This window comes from Protopterus annectens, chromosome 3.part1, assembly GCF_019279795.1.
Source record: "Protopterus annectens isolate FY-2018-M chromosome 3.part1, PAN1.0, whole genome shotgun sequence".
NCBI lineage: Eukaryota > Metazoa > Chordata > Ceratodontiformes > Protopteridae > Protopterus > Protopterus annectens.
The window spans coordinates 415107256-415120666 of record NC_056732.1 but is presented as its reverse complement, the minus strand read 5'-3'; positions in this window follow the sequence as shown (position 1 = coordinate 415120666).

Below are 13411 nucleotides of genomic sequence, written 5' to 3'. Positions count from 1 at the left end.
TGTGTTTCTAGAGGAATGGTTCATGGCCCATTCACACACACTACATTTCCCATAGCCCTTGTTAGCTCTCATGCTGATTGTCAGTCACCTTGAAATAACCCTCTGGCCAATTATCAACCCCATAATCCCCATGGTGCATGTGATAACTGCATAATGCTATAATGTAACATACTAGTTAGGTAGGAGTTCTAATTCCAGACATGGCAACTGTGAAACTCTGTGTGTGTGTGTGTGTGTGTGTGTGTGTGTGTGTGTGTGTGTGTGTGTGTGTGTGTGTGTGTGTGTAGAGATTAGTGATTGTGAGGCCATTCTCATTCACTACACCTCCCAGTGCCCTACTCCAGCAAGCTTGCTGATGTCAGTCACCTTGAAATGCCCCTGTGGATAAAAGCCAGCCCTATAAGCTCTGGGGTGCGTGCCATAAATGTGGAACAATGTAGTAGCAGTGACCTAGACAGGTATGGGTTTGAATCTCATCTGTGGCAAGTGTTTGTGTGTGTACCTCAAAGATTTTGGCCCCATTTACAGCCAGTACACATCTCAGAGCCTGACTTTAGCAGTTCTGCAGATATCCTTCATCTTACAAGTACCTGTTACCAACACTAAACTATGTCAGGTCAGTAGTACATGAGATAAATGTGTAACCATAATGGTATGTAAAGATTGTTAAATAGAGGTTTGAACCTCACCCCTGGAAAATGTAAATGTGTGATTAGGGTAAAATTATTTTTGGGATCTCTCACCCACTACATCACCCAATGCCAGTATTTACAAGGGCTGGTGATGTTCTTCACCTTAAAAGTACCTTGGGACAACATCCATCCTATAAGCTCCTAAGTGCATGCGATAAATGTGGTATACTGTAGTAGACATACATAGCTAGGTAGGGGTTTGAATCTCAGTACTGGTAAGTGTGTGTGTGTGTGTGTGTGTGTGTGTGTGTGTGTGTGTGTGTGTGTGTGTGTGTGTGTGTGTGTGTGTGCGAGAGAGATCAGTATCCTGTGTGGAGGTTGCTGTGATTGCTGAATTATTATATTGAGGACCTACTATATGTCACAATGACCACCGTACAAGGACAACAGATGTCAAACACCAGAGAGGCTGGTGTAGATCCATAGCCTTACATGTCACATTATGGATCGGTGAACAATATAGGCAACCCTTGTTTTACTTAGAGAACACCCTCCACCCATGTCTCTTACACAAACACACTTGGCTAGGCAACAACCACTATATTGGTAGTTCCCTGCATATTGCCTCACAGATTGTAACCACGGTGTGACTGCAGTGGACTACATGCCTGTTGACCACATAAGTGCCACTGATATCAAAAAGTACTGTGATATGTAACATCTGCTGACTGTGTGTTATCCAGCAAGTAAAAGGACATGGCACCCTGTTCCATCCCTACAGTAGACAAATAAATGCTTACAGTGGTCATTTTGCTATGTTCCCCACTGGATGCCTGCAACAATTGTAGTCTGCAAATGTAACCCACAAAGGGAATGCCATGCCTTATACACATGCCTTGTATGGACAGATTCCACCAACTCCACTGAATAGCTGTAACATGCTGCCAATGTAGGTGCAAGCATGACCTCAGTTCCATAGCCAGGTCTCCCCAAATGTGGTCATGAATGCTACATCAGAAGATAACAATCTGTACACACAAAATGCTCGAGACTTCAAGTGCAGTGGGACACATGCACAACCCAGACACTGCCCATGTTATGGAATATAGATCACATACATGGGAAGCAGTGCACATCACTTGCCACCCACAGTAGTAACCCAGATGAGTGGATTGTGAATACAATACCCACTTGTGGGGACCACTCCAGGGACTACACTCCTGAGCCACACTGGAGACCATTGTCATGTGGCCTGATACCAAGGTATTCCCTTTGCCTAGCCTTGTATGGCCATCAGGCCCATTCACCTACTACACACCTGTGAAGCAATGAACCTATGCATCTCAGTACTTGCAAGTGTGTGTGTGTGTGTGTGTGTGTGTGTGTGTGTGTGTGTGTGTGTGTGTGTGTGTGTGTGTGTGTGTGTAGATTAATGATTTTGAAGCCATTCACAATCACTACACCTCCCATTGCCCTACTTTAGCATGCCTGCTGATGTAATTCACCTTGAAATAACCCTTTGGCCATGTATCAGTCACATAAGCTCTATGGTGCTTGTGATAACTGAGTAATACTATACTGTAGCAAACTAGTTAGGCAGGAGTTTTAATCCTGATCTTGCCAACTGTGATAATGTGTGTGTTTCCCTGACAGAGTATGTGTGTGTGTCTCTGTTGACACCTGCGTTTGTGGACATTCACATGTACTACACTTCCCTTATCCCTCCTTTAGCACTGTTGCTGGTGTCACTCACCTTCAAAGATACATTTGGACAGCTCTACACCAAGTAAGCTCCATGTTGAGTGCAATAACTGCATAACACTGTAATAGCAATACATAGTGAGGTAGGGGTTTGAAACTCAGTACTGTTGAGTGTGTGTTTGTGTGTGTGTCATCAGTATCCTGTGTGGGTACTGGAGTGATTGTGTACTGACAGGATCCATTGCAGTGTGGGTTTTGCTACACCATTATATTGAGGACCTATATGTCCCATTGTCCACATTACAAGGCCAACAGTTTTCAAACACTGTAGAGGTTGTTGTAGACAATCCTCAGCCATAAATGTGTATAGCTATATGCAATTAGTATGTGACAGTATGGATTAGTAAACAATATAGGCAACTGTTATAATACCCAGATACCAGTCTCCACCCACGAATCATACACAAATACGCTTGGCTCTTACTCTCTTACACCCTTGCTTTCTTACTTTGTCTCTCTCTCTCCCTCTCTGTCTCTCTGATGGATGTGAGAAAGTACATCTGTTTTGCATAGGCAATAGCTTGAGTTTTGTAAGGAATGCTCATGATCAGCTGATGGCCTGTGCATGAATTGCAGTCCCCCACTTGCTAATTGCACGTGCAACAGCTGTGGTATCATTCCTATAGCCTATTGTATGGAAAACCTCTCCTATAACTAAGCACTTCATGTGGGTGTTGACCCTTTTCCTTCACTGTGAGCAGGACTTTATGTGGGTGTTTGATGAACAGCATTACAGAGGGTAGTTGGAAATACTTCTTACAAAATACACTGTGGAGACAGGCCAACAAACAGGAGGGGGATGTTCCAGACATGGGGACAGAATGTAAGTATTGCTGTTCTACTTTTGAAGTAATGTTGGTTTAACAGGGTTTGTGAGGATATGGCTGTTCTACATGATTTAAAGTCTGGCATGACAGTGTTATGTGGTTGAGGAAACTCTCACTTGTAGGGCTATATGCAGACTGTCCAGAGTTTGGAGTCTTACATGTGTTGCGTTACTCACACATTTCCTATCTTTAGATATGCAATAACATACTCTGATGATTGCAGTCAGTACATGGTGACATCCATGTGAGTTACTGACTTCATATCCCTCTGAAGTGATATGTCACAACAAACCCTGTTACACCAGGAAATGTCTCAGTTTATCACAGCAATATGCCAATTGTGGCCCTGTGTTTGTGCCTCCGTCTCCCAAGTCTGTCACCCTTTGTTCATATGTCATGCAGTAAGCGGTGCATATGTACAGTACATCATTATTTACTGACATCATACCTGATAACAAGTCCGTGAGATATCAGACTGCTAGACATGTTATGTATAGTAGGCCTTATATTTGAGGACAAAACCTGGATATTCTGTTGTAGTGTGCACAGTAGTGAGGTCTGTGTACTTATGGTGATTGTTGACAGAGAGTGTATTTTGAATATGTTACTTGGCCTGTGTGCAAACTGTGGTAGATGTCATTGTTCTTGGTCCTCTTCTATCTGATGTTGCATGCTGCTCCAGTTTATGGTACCCCATCAGCGTACATGTTTGTAGGGCCATACTGACACATGTCCCATACCACAATCAGGCATCAGACTGCACTGTGTACTGGTCCAATATATGTAGGGTTACTGTGTGAGTGGCTCATGAGTGTGGTTTTGTTTACACAGCCCATATACTGTAATATTACTTAAGCTTACCATAATGTGACTATGACTGTGTTCAGATTGGTTGTGGGTATGCGCTTTCACACTGGTGTCTGTTATTCCATGCTGTTACATGCCTCTAGTGCCTGCTATATTTGCAAGTACATGTGTATTCCCCCATAGAAAACTTGGGTCAGTGTTGTGGCAGTCTGCCTGTAGTTTGCACAGTGCTTTGTGACATGCCTAGCAGCTCAGTGTATTTACCTAGTGTGATGTTATGTCCAGATATTTGTCAGATGTACTGTTGCCTGGCCACCATAACTGTTGTGCATTTCTGACAAAGCAGTGGGATGCTGTAAAGATGTATGTCACTAACCAGTGTGAAGTATGTGGGCTTGGGAACCTCTGCTCCTCTAGTTAATATGTGTTAGGCAGACAGGAGTGTGTGAATGCATTAACTGTGTGAGCTTATCTATTCCAGTATTTTTGTGATATCCCCATTTACATGGCTGTAAAAATCCACTTTGTCAGGCTTGGTCCACATGTCTTGCACTAAGAAGTTCTGTGTATACCTCTGCACTGACCAGATTATGTCAGACTGTCCATGTTTATTGGTCATATCTCTGCTGTATTCCAAAGGATCATTACTGTGATTTTGTGGTACTTCACTATGATGATCTTATGATGTCTGTCAGTAACTGATGGCATACATATCAGTATCAGAAGTGACTTCCCTTGCAACATGTCTATTAACACAGCCCCTGTTACTGTAGCAACATTCCACATTTGTACCTGCAATACTTATATGACATCCCCTTGCACTAAGAGGTTGTGACTACTGGTGCTGAGGTATGACTCCACTACATGTTATGGGCATAAGTTTTATATATACATACATATAGGTTCATAGGTTCATATGTAGGTACTAGGCTATTGGCCCTAGGGCCTATACAGGCCTAGCCAAAATGTACCCTGGCTTTCGCCACCCAAGAAAATTATTTTCCTATGCCCCTGTCAAGCAGAACCACAGAAGTGATCCCCGGGCTGAATTTCCTATTAGCCATCCAATCATCAAGATTTTTCTTGAAGAGTGCTAATGAGGAGCTCTGTTTGACATAGATAGGTAGTCTGTTCCAGAGTATGGGAAGTCTCTGGGACAGGAATCTATCCCTCCAGCATGTTCTGTTTATTGTGGTGACAAGGTTTAGGTCCCTAGAGCGTGTAGCTCGGAGGGATTGGGATGTCTTTAAGTGGAGCATGTCCAACAGCTCTGGGTTTGACATAGCTTTGTATGTTAGGCAGAGATTGCCTCTGAGTAGGCGATATGCGACGGAGTAAAGCTGGAGTTTTTTGAGACGGTCTGCGTAAGGCATCTGTTTGAGGCCAGTAATCCTCTTTGTGAGGTATTTTTGCGGCCTTTCCAGTTGTTGTAGATGTCTTGTAAGGTACATACCAAAAGGGGCATTGTACTCTATAATGGGTCTAATGAGTGATGAGTAGAGGGGAACAATGACCTCTTTTTTTCTGGATGAGAAACCTTTTGTGATGAGGTGTGCCATGTAGAAGGATTTCCTGACCACTTTGGCGATGTGATTATCAAAGGAGAGACTACTGTCCACCTGTGTCCAAAGGTCTCTTATCACTCTTCGGTGTTAAGTAGACTACCGCCTATGTGGTAGTTCATGGGTACAGAATCTTTACCAAAGGGAATGACAATGCACTTTTTGGCATTGAGCTTGAGACCATGTCTTTGACACTAGGCATCTGTCTCAGTGAGGCCCTTTTCTAGGCTGTCCACATCATTAGGAGTTTCAATTATGGCTCCTAGTTTGCAGTCATCTGCAAATTTAGTTATCCAAAGACCTTCTATGTTAGCCTGTATGTCAGAGAAGTAGATACCAAACAGGAGAGGACCCAGGACTGAACCCTCCAGTACTCCACTTGTCACTGGTCTGAAGTCTGATTTGGAGTCTGCTACTTTCACAGTGTGGGTTCTTTCAGTAAGCCAGTTGGCAACCCATCTTGTGACATAGGGATTTATACCTAGTTTAGTGAGTTTATCTATAATTCCAGAGTGGGGGATGATGTTGAATGCCTTGGTGAGATCTAGATAGGCTGTGTGAACAACCTTACCCTCATCTATGGCTTTGGCGACTACTTCAAAGAAGTCTGTCAGGTTTTGAAGACATGATCTGCCTTTTACAAACCCAAACTGTGTGGGGTCCAGGATTTGGAGATCTCCAATGTCTTTATTTATGAGTTCCATGATGATACGTTCCATGGCCTTGATGAGGCTCATCAGGCTAATGGGCGGTAGTTCCCGGGGTCTGTTGTGGCCCCCCCCCTTTGTGGACTGGGATAACTGTCGTGGTGCGCCATTCAATGGGCACAAAGCCTGAGGTGAAGCTATGATTAAACATGGTACTTAGGTGGGGTGCCAGTTCATTCTGTAATTCATGTAGAAGGCAGCCTGGGATGTTGTCAGGTCCTATGGATGCTGTGTTCTTGGCTTTGGAGAGTGAAGTTTTTACCTGTGCAGCCGTGATTACAGGAACTTTGCATTCTTCCGGTATAAAGATGGGCCCTTTAGGGGGTGAGAGGGGGGTAAAGTTAGTATGTATGTATGTATGTATTTATATATATATATATATATATATATATATATATATATATATATATATATATATATATATATATATATATATATATATCTATATCTATATATATATATATATATATATATATATATATATATATATATATATATATACACACACATATATATGTGTGTGTGTGTATATATATATATATATATATATATATATATATATATATATATATTTTTTTTTTTTTTTTTACTGGTGTCCGCATGAAGTATTTGGCAAAGTTTTACGACGGATGCCCTTCCTGACACAACTCTCCCCATTTATCCAGGCTTGGGACCAGCACAAAGAAATGCACTGGCTTGTTCATCCTCAGTCATGCCGGGAAAGAGCACTACAGATGCGATGTTTGCTCTGAGAGTGTTGATGGAGAAGTACAGAGAAGGTCAGAAGGAGTTGCATTGTGTTTTTGTAGACTTAGAGAAAGCATATGGCAGGGTGCCTAGAGAGGAGTTGTGGTATTGTATGAGGAAGTCGGGAGAGGGTAGTGTGACCACTGTGTGGTCTGCGGTGGGAATGATGGATGCGTTTAAGGTGGAGGTAGGATTACATAAAGGATCAGCTCTGGGCCCTTTCTTATTTGCAATGGTGATGGACAGGTTGACAGATGAGATCAGACAGGTGTCCCCGTGGACTATGATGTTTGCAGATGACATTGTGATCTGTAGTGATAGTAGAAAACAGGTGGAGACAACCCTGGAGAGATGGAGATATGCTCTAGAGAGAAGAGAAATGAAGGTCAGCAGGACTAAGACAGAATATATGCGTGTGAATGAGAGGGCGGATAGAGGAATGGTGAGGATTCATGGAGTAGAGGTGGTGAAGGTGGATGAGTTTAAATACTTGGGATCAATAGTTCAGAGTAATGGTGAGTGTCTATATATTATTATATATATATATATATATATATATATATATATATATATATATATACATGTATAAATCAATATACAGATATGTATAAATATGTATATAAATATATATATATATGTATGTACATGTATACATATATCTACAAATATCTACTTATATTTAAACAATGCTTACACCTCCTATGCATGGCTCAACCCTGGTAACAAGTGATCACATTCCAGTCTGATGAAATAGCATGGTAATGACATCTTTAATAAGTGTATTCAATTCCATGTACATAACATGCTTCTATGTTCTGTCATTACAGTAGCAAGGGGTGTGAGTATATTGTTTGGGACACCTGAGTATATCTGGCTAGTACAACACTCGTTTCCTTTTGTATGTGTTTCATACATGGGTAGTATCCCATGTTATATGCAGTCACACTTGCAGGTATTGTATCATTACATTACTACTGTTAACACTGCTTTCTCAAGTAAGAGTAGATTGCAGGTTGTAGTACTGAAACCATACACCCCTGCATGCAAAGCTGGACTCTGAATACTGGCTATTGTGTTCTTGGTGTGTGAGCTGTGTGTTATTAAATACTTGCTAATGGATATTGATCTGATATGTGGATATTAACTGCAGACTACTATGTGTATAGGACATGTCATTGAGAGCTGCTGTCATGTAGTAATGGCATACCTATCAGTGTCAAATGTCTATCTGTCAAAACATTAATCCGAATGCATAACCTGTTGGTTAGCTGATTTCTGTCTGTCCTCTGTACAGATGTGTCAATGTCAGGTATCCATCTTGGCTGCTTACAGGCAATCTATGCTTGACTGACACTGGCATGTCTGCCCAGCTGTGTTATGAATGCCACAGCTAGGAAACCCCACCCTGTATGCACCACATGCCATGAAAACCTCAGCTAGACTACCACAGTCAACAGAGCATGCTTGGGTACAGGTCTCCAACCCAGACACTGGCCATGGTATGTAATATATGTTGCATACATGTCAATTGGAGCACCTCACTGGCCCTCTACAAGACATAACCAAATTATTAGATGTTGCATTTAACTGTCACCCTGAGGATCACTCACATGGCATCAGTTGATAGATGGCCTGCTGACAAATGTCAGGTGGCATGATACCACTGTACCCACATCCCCTATTCTTGTCATCTCTCCATGGACTATATCCTGGTACACACCTAGGAAAACCTGCACCTATGGACCCCAGTACTGACAAATGTGTCAGCGTGCATTGCTGAGAATAACAGTGTCTGTGTGTTTGTAAACTTGCAGTTGATAATACCCTGAGGACCTTCCACAGCACTACACCCCCCATTGCCATAGTTAGAAATGGCTGCTGCTGTAATGGACATTAAATGCACCTTGTTACACTCTTCACCCTATGGGCTACCTGGAGCTTGCAGTACCAGCACAACACTGTTGAACAAATGGGTAGATAGGCATGGGTTACCCTCTGAGTCCTGGCAAGTGTGTGTATGTGTGCATGTTTGTAATTTTGTAGGATACGGCATTTTGAGGCCACATTCTCCAAATACAATACACCTGGCCATACAGTATAAGGGATAGTTTATAGAAGCATGTTTACCATTGTAATGCCACCGTACTATTGCACGGCTATGAAGTATTCGAACTACAGATGTTCAAATACTTCATATGTCTGCAATTTAAATGAGCAAGCATTATATTTGCGAATGGACTGTGCATTCACAAATATAACGTTCAAAGGGATGTACAGGGATTACGGTACTGTGCAGCTAGGGAAATACATCCCTTTCCTCACTGTAGTACGTTCTCGGAGTTGGAATATATTGTTTGGGGGTGTGGGGGGGCAGCCCCCCACAGGGGGTTGCAGGGGGGCTTGCCTCCCTGCATAATCTGGATGTTAGGTATGCTAGCTAAGGAGTAATGGCAAGGGTGGCATTGCTGTTAAGTGCTGAAAATATCGTGTCTGACTTTTTTGGCATTAACAGCTGATTTTCGACATTAGGAAGGTTAGGTTATGTGTACTTTTGGTGAATTAGTTCATTGTTAAGTACCTTTTTTTAACTTTCGAGATTTCAATAGTAAACCTATATATATATATATATATATATATATATATATATATATATATATATATATATATATATACACACATGTATATATATATATATATATATATATATATATATATATATATATATATATATATATATTTATATATATATATATATATATATATATATATATATATATATGTATATATATATATATGTATAAATCAATATACAGATATGTATAAATTTGTATATATATATGTGTATGTACATGTATACATATAGCTACATATATATATATATATATATATATATATATATATATATATATATATATATATATATATATATATTTATATATTCCTGGATGTATCACACCATATTTATCTGATATGTGTATATTTAGATATAACAACATACTGCTTCAACACTAATTTCACTAACAAGTACTTCACAAATGTAGAAGTGAAAACAGTTTTCCACTACTATTCAGTATGTGTACTGACAGATACATTGGAAAAAAACAACAAACATCATCACAGCTCTGATGGCTTAGTGGTTAACTGTGGTGACTACTATAGTGTATAGGGTCCTGGGTTCAAGACCTGCAGGGGCTGCTTATTTTGTTGCTAGGCAGAACAAGGACTGTTGGATACAGAGAGGTTAAGGCAGTTTTGAGCAGCTTTAAATGGGTTTTAATGACGGTAAGTGCTGCTAACGTATGCTTAAATGAATAAGTGCTTGCACCGTGTAGGCTTCGCTTACCAGTGCACAAATCTGCTTAGCATTTATATTTAAGCAATGCTTACACCTCCTATGCATGGATCAGCCCTGGTAACCAGTGATCACATTCCAGTCTGATGAAATAGCATGGTAATGACATATTTAATAAGTGTATTCAATTCCATGTACATAACATGCTTCTATGTGCTGTCATTACAGTAGCAAGGGATGTGAGTATATTGTCTGGGAAACCTGAGCATATATGGCTAGTACAACACTCTTTTCCTTTTTTATGTGTTTCATACATGGGTAGTATCCCATGTTATATGCAGTCACACTTGCAGGTATTGTATCATTACATTACTACTGTTAACACTGCTTTCTGAATTAAGAGTAGATTGCAGGTTGTAGTACTGAAACCATACAGCCCTGCATGCAAAACTGGACTCTGAATACTGGCTATCGTGTCCTTGGTGTGTGAGCTGTGTGTGTTATTAAATACTTGTTACTGGATATTGATCTGATATGTGGATATTAACTGTAGACTACTATGTGTATAGGACATGTCATTGAGAGCTGCTGTCATGTAGTAATGGCATACCAATCAGTGTCAGATGTCTATCTGTCAAAACATTAATCCAAATGCATAACCTGTTGGCTAGCTGATTTCTGTCTGTCCTCTGTACAGATGTGCCGATGTCAGGTATCCATCTTGGCTGCTTACAGGCAATCTATGCTTGACTGACACTGACATGTCTGCCCAGCTGTGTTATGAATGTCACAGCTAAGAAACCCCACCCTGTATGTACCACATGCCATGGAAACCTCAACTAGGCTACCACAGTCAACAGAACATGCTTAGGTACAGGTCGCCAACCCAGACACTGGCCATGTTATGTAATATACGTTGCATACATGTCGATTGGAGCACCTCACTGGCCCTCTGCAAGACATAACCAAATGATTGGATGTTGCATTTAACTGTCACCCTGAGGATCACTCACATGGCATCAGTTGATAGATGGCCTGCTGACAAATGTCAGGTGGCATGATACCACTGTACCCACATCCCCTATTCTTCTCATCTCTCCATGGACTATATCCTGGTACACACATAGGAACACCTGCACCTATGGACCCCAGTACTGACAAATGTGTCAGCGTGCATTGCTGAGAATAACAGTGTCTGTGTGTTTGTAAACTTGCAGTTGATAATACCCTGAGGACCTTCCACAGCACTACCCCCCCATTGCCATAGTTAGAAATGGCTGCTGCTGTAATGGACATTAAATGCACCTTGTTACACTCTTCACCCTATGGGCTACCTGGAGCTTGCAGTACCAGCACAACACTGTTGTACAAATGGGTAGATAGGCATGGGTTACCCTCTGAGTCCTGGCAAGTGTGTGTATGTGTGCATGTGTGTATATTTGTAGGATGCAGCATTTTGAGGCCACATTCCCCAAATACAATACACCTGGCCATACAGTATAAGGGATAGTGATGTTGCTGGCATTAGGAGAGCCATGACAAACCATCATCCTACAATCCATGTGGCATGTGAAATAAATGCATATCCCTGTAGTAGCACTGATGAGATATACAAGGGTTTGTATTGCAGTCCTGGTCGATGTGTGGCTGTGGGTATGTCAGAGTATTATCATGGATTTCAGTGAGTAAAATATCCAATGTGGGGTGTGAGTGCTGGGTATACTGTCTTTACACCATGGTACCCCAGGTACATGTCCCAAGATCCACTGTATGAGGACCACTGTCACCATCCACCATGCAGGTAACTGAGTACACTATCCAGCCCAATGATGCATGTGCTTTGTGCAAATTATCTGTAACAGAATGGACTCACTGACAATGTAGTTAGCACTGATAAACCCAGGTCTCTCAGATGTGTCAAAGACTATGTGTTTGTCAATGTGTATATGACAGTATGTCATCTTATGTATTGTTCATTAACACCCAGTACATCCCCAATTACCATACTGTACAAGGCCTGCTGATGTTCCTCACTTAAGAAACTCGGGACACACCTCATCCTAAAATGTGTGTGGTGTATGCAATTAAGGCCAAACACATTAGAAGCAATAAGTACCTAGGTAGGAGTTCTATTCTCAGTTTTGCCAAGTAAGTGTGTGTGTATGTGAAGGGATCTACTTCAGTTTGTAGAAAATACATATCCCAGGAGGTCATCTGTCCAGGAACTGACTGGCAAATGCTAACATTTCAAAGGAATCATGTCATGGAAATTCATTCCATCAAAACTAGTAGTAGATGTGTAAATGCCCTCTTCCCCACTCTATAGCTGTGCAGCAATACTGGAGTTAGTATATATAGTTGGTTGTCGATGTTGTGGACACAGCCACCCTCACTTGCGGTATTGCTGTGTGTATCCCCCTGCTTAGTCTGCTGTAATACTGTACAGTTTTTGTTAACAGGTTAAGTAGTTGTCACTCACACAATGTGTGGCTCTACACTACCCCACACCCTCCAAAGTGGAGGACTGTGCCACCCACACCAGCACACCTATGTTTACCAACTCTGAGATTGCACTACATTGGGGAAGGGTCATATACCCTGCCAGTACCATCGTCAATGATATTAAAGTAGCAGACTGATTATTTACTGATGTGATGTTTACCTATTTTATCTTGGTGGAATTACTTAGGCTAAAATGGGTTTACTGCAAAATTAAGTACACCCATGTGTACAGTATTTTCTGTGTATGCATCAATGCCAAAGCCTCCGTGTGTGTGTGTTATACACAAACATGTGGTGTGTGCCACCCAGTACACTTACCATTGTCCACTGTAGAAGGGCTGCTGACATCAGCCACCATGCACTCACCTGTATACACCCTTCAGAGCTATCAGCCATGTGGGACATGCAGTACAGACCTGTTACTTGTGTTCAGCTGTACCCAGAATATGACACAGTCAATGCGTCACCACAGTGCCATACCCCTTGTAGGAAACAACAGTAGACCAACATCCTGCTGACACAAAGACACCTACAACACAAACTGAATACATTATGGAGACCTCTATATGTCTGT